A 5,412-nucleotide genomic window follows, 5' to 3' on the forward strand; every position below is an offset into this window, starting at 1 on the left:
AACACTTCAACTCCCCCTCTCACTCCACCAAGGATATGCAGGTCTTTGGGCTCCTCCATCGCCAGACCACAACAACACGACGGTTGGAGGAAGAGCGCCTCATCTTCCGCCTAGGAACCCTCCAACCACAATGGATGAACTCGGATTTCACCAGTTTCCGCATTTCCCCTCCCCCCCACTTGTCTCAGTCAAATCCATCGCACTCAGCACCGCCTTCCTAACCTGCAATCTTCTTCCCGCCCTCTCCGCCCCCACCCCAGTCTGACCTATCACCCTCACCTTGACCTCTTTCCACCTATCACATTTCCGACGCCCCTCCCCCAAGTCCCTCCTCCCTACCTTTTATCTTAACCTGCTGGACAAACTTTCCTCATTCCTGAAGAAGGGCTTATGCCCGAAAAATCGATTCTCCTGTTCCCTGGATGCTGCCTGACCTGCTGCGCTTTTCCAGCAACACATTAATTCATTGAGTCTGTTCCAGCATTCAGTGAGGTCAGGGCTGAGCTGATAGGCCTCAACTTCACTTTCCTCCTTTTTCCCCATAACCCTTGATTTCCCTACTGATTGAAAATCTGACTATTTCAACCACTAATACACTTAGCCTCAACAGCCACCCTCGGTGATAAAGGATTTCATGGAATCACAACCCTTTGAGAGAAGAAATTCCTCCCCATCTCTCTCTTAAATGTGCCATAGTTCAGGCACAATATTAGCTTGCATTTGGTCAAAGAAGCTTCTCCTTATAAAAGGACCCCAGCAAGAGTCAGAATGACTCTAAAGAAAGCTGCTTCCTGAAGGGTAATGAAGGCAGGAACAGTGCAGACAGATGTAGGAAGACTGTTATTCTTGTTTTCTGACTCTACCTGGGAATGCTGGAAGTGCTGAGGATCACAAAGTATGATGTTCTTTCTTACGAACAGGAGGAAGAGATTAATCATGTAAACAGCAGATGTGACTCAACTCAGTTTGAGTATGGTGCACAGAATCTGAATTCAGTATCAGAAATGCTTCAGTGACCTCATTAGGTTGTAAGATAAACATTATTCCACTTTCAGATGACAACCATCACTACCTGACGTGGTATTCTCTTGAACAGTACTCTTGCTGACCAATACAGCTTGGGCTTCCCCGTGGTTTTTCCCTCTCTCCAGGCACCTCCTCAGATCTTCATCTTTTTACTTACCAAATGTCCTGAACTGACATGATATCGGCGATGACAAGGGACCCCAGCATAGACTCAAGAGGGCCCATCATGGATGCCATGGTGATGACAAGTGGACCCTGTGGTGATGACAAGTGGGCTCAGGGCAGACCTTGTGGTGACAGCGAGTGAGCACATACTTACTTTTCTGGGTGGGAGCATGGGACATTGAATTGGCAGTTGTTTCATCAGCGGAGACAAGGTAGGCCCAGCAGTGAGTGAGGAGACTCTGAAATTGGTGGGTCCAATGCAGGATACACCGAGATGGTGACAAAGAACAATTGGCCCAGTAGCGAAAGATGAAATTGGAGAGTGGCAACTTCAATGTTGGTTAGGTCTGATGTAGACGGCGGTGAGGCGGTGGAGGAATGATGGCAGCACAGGGCTCATTGATGATGAGTTGGTTTGGGACTAATGGACTCTCTTTAGGTTATATGTGTGGGCACCATGGTGGCTCAGTGGTTAGCACTGCTGCCTCACAGCACCAGGGACTCAGATTTGATTCCTGCTTTGGGTGACTGTCTGTGTGGAATTTGCACATTCTCCCTGTGTCTGTGTGAGTTTCCTTCAGGTGTCCGGTTTCCACCCATAATCCAAAGCTATGCAGGTCGGGTGAATTGGCCATGCTAAATTGCCCATAGTGTTAGGTGCATTAGTCAGGGGTAGACATAGGGTCGGGGAATGAGTCTGGCTGGGTTACTCTTCGGAGGGTCGGTGTAGACTTGTTGGGCCAAAGGGCCTGTTTCCACACTGTAGGGAATCTAATCTAATCACACTCATAACACACTACTTTCTCTCATGCAGAAGAAAGTGCACACCTCCAACGGTCAAACCACAGCCATAGCCATCCTGATCATGATGAAGCAGGAAACTCTGGATTTAAAGTGTTTCACACAGACCAGATATCAGTGTCAGAGAGATGGGATGGCCCAGACACCTGGTGATAGTATTAAACAATGCACTGCCATATGGGACTTAGTCACTTGTTGATTTGACGTCACAACTTACTGAAATACAATGATATACAGTATGGTAAGTTTGCACCTTTTCCTTTGTCACAAATTCATGTACTTGACCTTCAAAGGTATGCGATAATACAAAATAGAAAGAGACCATAATCTATTTGCGATTTGAATTCCACATTTCTCATCTATCTACCAATAACCCTTGACACACCCCAGGAGAAAAATATTCTATCTTAAAAATATTTAATGGCCCTGCTGACACTGCCTTTTAAGTGGAGAGTTCAAAAGTTACATGACCCATTGAGAGAGAGAGAAAAAATCTACTCATCTCTTTCCTAAAAGGGTGATGCTAAGATGATCCTAAAAGGGAGTGTGTTGAGGAGCCCCAGAGTGGGTGGGTACTCTGAGAATAATCTGATCTACACAGATGCATATGCTTCAGTTGCTACTACATTAAAGATAGTTAGGTTATCACATGATAACGTGATCATATGAGCAGAAGTAAGCACTGAAGAAAGGGACAGCAGCAAAACGTCCACATCACAAGACATATGCTCCACACACCATATGATGGAAGAATGACCTCAAAGTGAAAATGTGACTTAGTCTCCATAAGGCCTGTACAGTGGTCACTCTTAACAATACTGTAAAGGATAGATGCATTACAGAAAGGCAAATTGATGAAGACAAGGTCAAGTAGTTTTGTTGGATCTCTATGACCTGACTGCCACAGACTAAGCTGGCAACTGAGTCAATAGCATTCAATGTTGGTGTTGCCAAATCACTTTCGATGGAAATTGAAGATCCCCACCTCAAATATATTATGCATCTTTTATTATCACCTCCAGTGTCTTACACTATTATACCTCTTCATTTAATCTTTCCTGCCTTTCATACTATCACAGGTCTTCCCTTCTGTTCCACCCCTTGCCTCCTTTTCTGGCCTCTGGGTTTGTGTAAAACTCATTCAAAAAAAGTTTGAAACACAATGAAATATCAACCAGTTTAATGGTTGGGCTACATGTTTCTCTCAATAAATTGTCTGACATACTCTGACAAAATTACTGTTTCTATTGGGCACAAAATAAGTTTGGAGTTCTATACTGTCTGAAAGTTACATGTGAAGTGTTATAGCCAACAAGTGCTCTTTGGCAAATGTATTTTCTTTGAGCCAAAGTATATAAGGTATGCAGCTTCGATTTCTGATTCCTTGCCCATCACTCAAATTGTGAAGTGCATTTTCATTGCAGTATATCTTGGAAAGTCAGATACAGTGGCAAAATGGTTTTTTTCTATTGATGAGAGAAAGAGAATTGAAATTTGACAGCTGAAGAGAAAAAGCAAATAACCTTAGACTTCAAAAGGGCTATATCCCAGGATTACAATTCCTCCATGAAAATGAAAAATTATCATATTCATCTGACAGGAATGAAGATTAAAAGGTGAAGAAAAAATACTTAATTAGCCCAGGAGATTTAAGCCTTTAACTTCTCAGATGGATAAAAGAGTGCAACATAAATACAAGACAAATGATAATAAGCTAGAAAATAAAACAACTGGGAAAAAAACAACAAAAGAAGGCAATATATTGTTTTAGAAAATATATCATGCTAAGTAAATTTTTTCACTCTCTTTCAAATAAAAATGAACATCGTTCTGCAAGGACCTAAAAAATCCAGAATGTTACAGACATCAGAATTTAACATTGAAGGTTACAAGTACTTCAACACAGGGAGGAAAAACAATCACAGTTGAATAAACACATGAGTGTCTCATGAAACATCAAGACAACAATTTGAAACAGCAATCAAAACAAAATCCTTAACAACTTCTAAAAGCACACATACGATTACAAGTACATTACATGAAAGGAGAAATAGGTCATTTTTAAAATTTTTGCATGAATGAGTTCACCTGAATGGTTATCTTAAGTTTATAAAGTATTGGAGTGCAATTAGGCCATTCAGTCCTTCAAGTGGGCGGCACGGTGGCACAGTGGTTAGCACTGCTGCCTCACAGCGCCAGAGACCCGGTTTCAATTCCCGCCTCAGGCGACTGACTGTATGGAGTTTGCACATTCTCCCCGTGTCTGCGTGGGTTTCCTCCGGGTGCTCCGGTTTCCTCCCACAGTCCAAAGATGTGCAGGTCTGGTGAATTGGCCATGCTAAATTGTCCGTAGTGTTAGGTAAGGGGTAAATGTAGGGGTATGGGTGGTTTGCGCTTCGGCGGGTCGGTGTGGACTTGTTCGGCCGAAGGGCCTGTTTCCACACTGTAAAGTAATCTAATCTAGAAGTAATCTAAGTCTGCTCTGCCATTCAATTATGGCTGATATACTCCTCACCCCCATTTTTCTGCCTTCTCTCCATATCCCTTCAACCCATGACCAATTAAAAATCTGTTGAACTCCTCCTTAAATTTAATCTCTGTCCCAGCATCTGTGGGGTAGTGAATTCCACAGATTCACAACCCTTTGGGAGAAGTAGTTTCTCCTCAACTATGCTTTAAATTTGCTACCCCTTATCCTAAGACTCTGACCTGTCGTCCTAAAACACTCCACAAGAGGAAGCAGCCGCTCTATGTCTATTTTATCCATACCTTTAATCATCCTGAATAACTTAATTTAATCTCCCCTCATTCTTCTAAATTACAGAGAATAGAGACTGAAACTATTCAATCTCTCTTCACATGACAAATTCCTCATCTCTGGGATAAATTTAGTGAACCTCCTTTGAACTGCCTCCAATGCCACTACCTCAACTAAGGGGACTAAAACTGTGCACAAAACTCTAGGTGGGGTCTCACTAATGTCTTGTATAGTCACAACAGTATTTCCTTACCATTATATTCTATTCCTTTAGCTATAAAAGCTATCATCCCATTCACTTTCTTTATTATCTGCTGTACCTGACTCATGAACAAGGATACCCAGATCCCTCTGCACTGGAGCATCCTGAAGTCTCTCCCCTTCTGTTAAATAGGATGCCTTTCCATTTTTCCAACCAAAATGCATGACCTCACACTTATCCACATTAAACTCCATCTGCCACATTTTGGCTCACTATCCAAATCTATTTATCCATTTGCAAGGTTCTTATTTCCTCACTGCAATTTACTATCCCACCTATTTTTGTATCATCTGCCGATTGGCTTTAGAGCCTTCTATCCCTGTATCCACCCCATAAATGTAGATTATAAATAGCTGGGGGCATAGGGAGGAGAGAAGTGGGGGGAGGGGAGGGGGGGGGG

General features: G+C 42.8%; 1 protein-coding gene across 2 annotated transcripts in view; it reads right to left on the reverse strand.

The window, feature by feature from the left end:
- pcdh15b (protocadherin-related 15b) overlaps positions 1–5,412 on the reverse strand; it is a 1,523,107-nt gene that overhangs the window by 520,244 nt on the left and 997,451 nt on the right. The window lies entirely within an intron of this gene.

Source organism: Chiloscyllium plagiosum, chromosome 22, assembly GCF_004010195.1.
Source record: "Chiloscyllium plagiosum isolate BGI_BamShark_2017 chromosome 22, ASM401019v2, whole genome shotgun sequence".
Classification (NCBI taxonomy): domain Eukaryota; kingdom Metazoa; phylum Chordata; class Chondrichthyes; order Orectolobiformes; family Hemiscylliidae; genus Chiloscyllium; species Chiloscyllium plagiosum.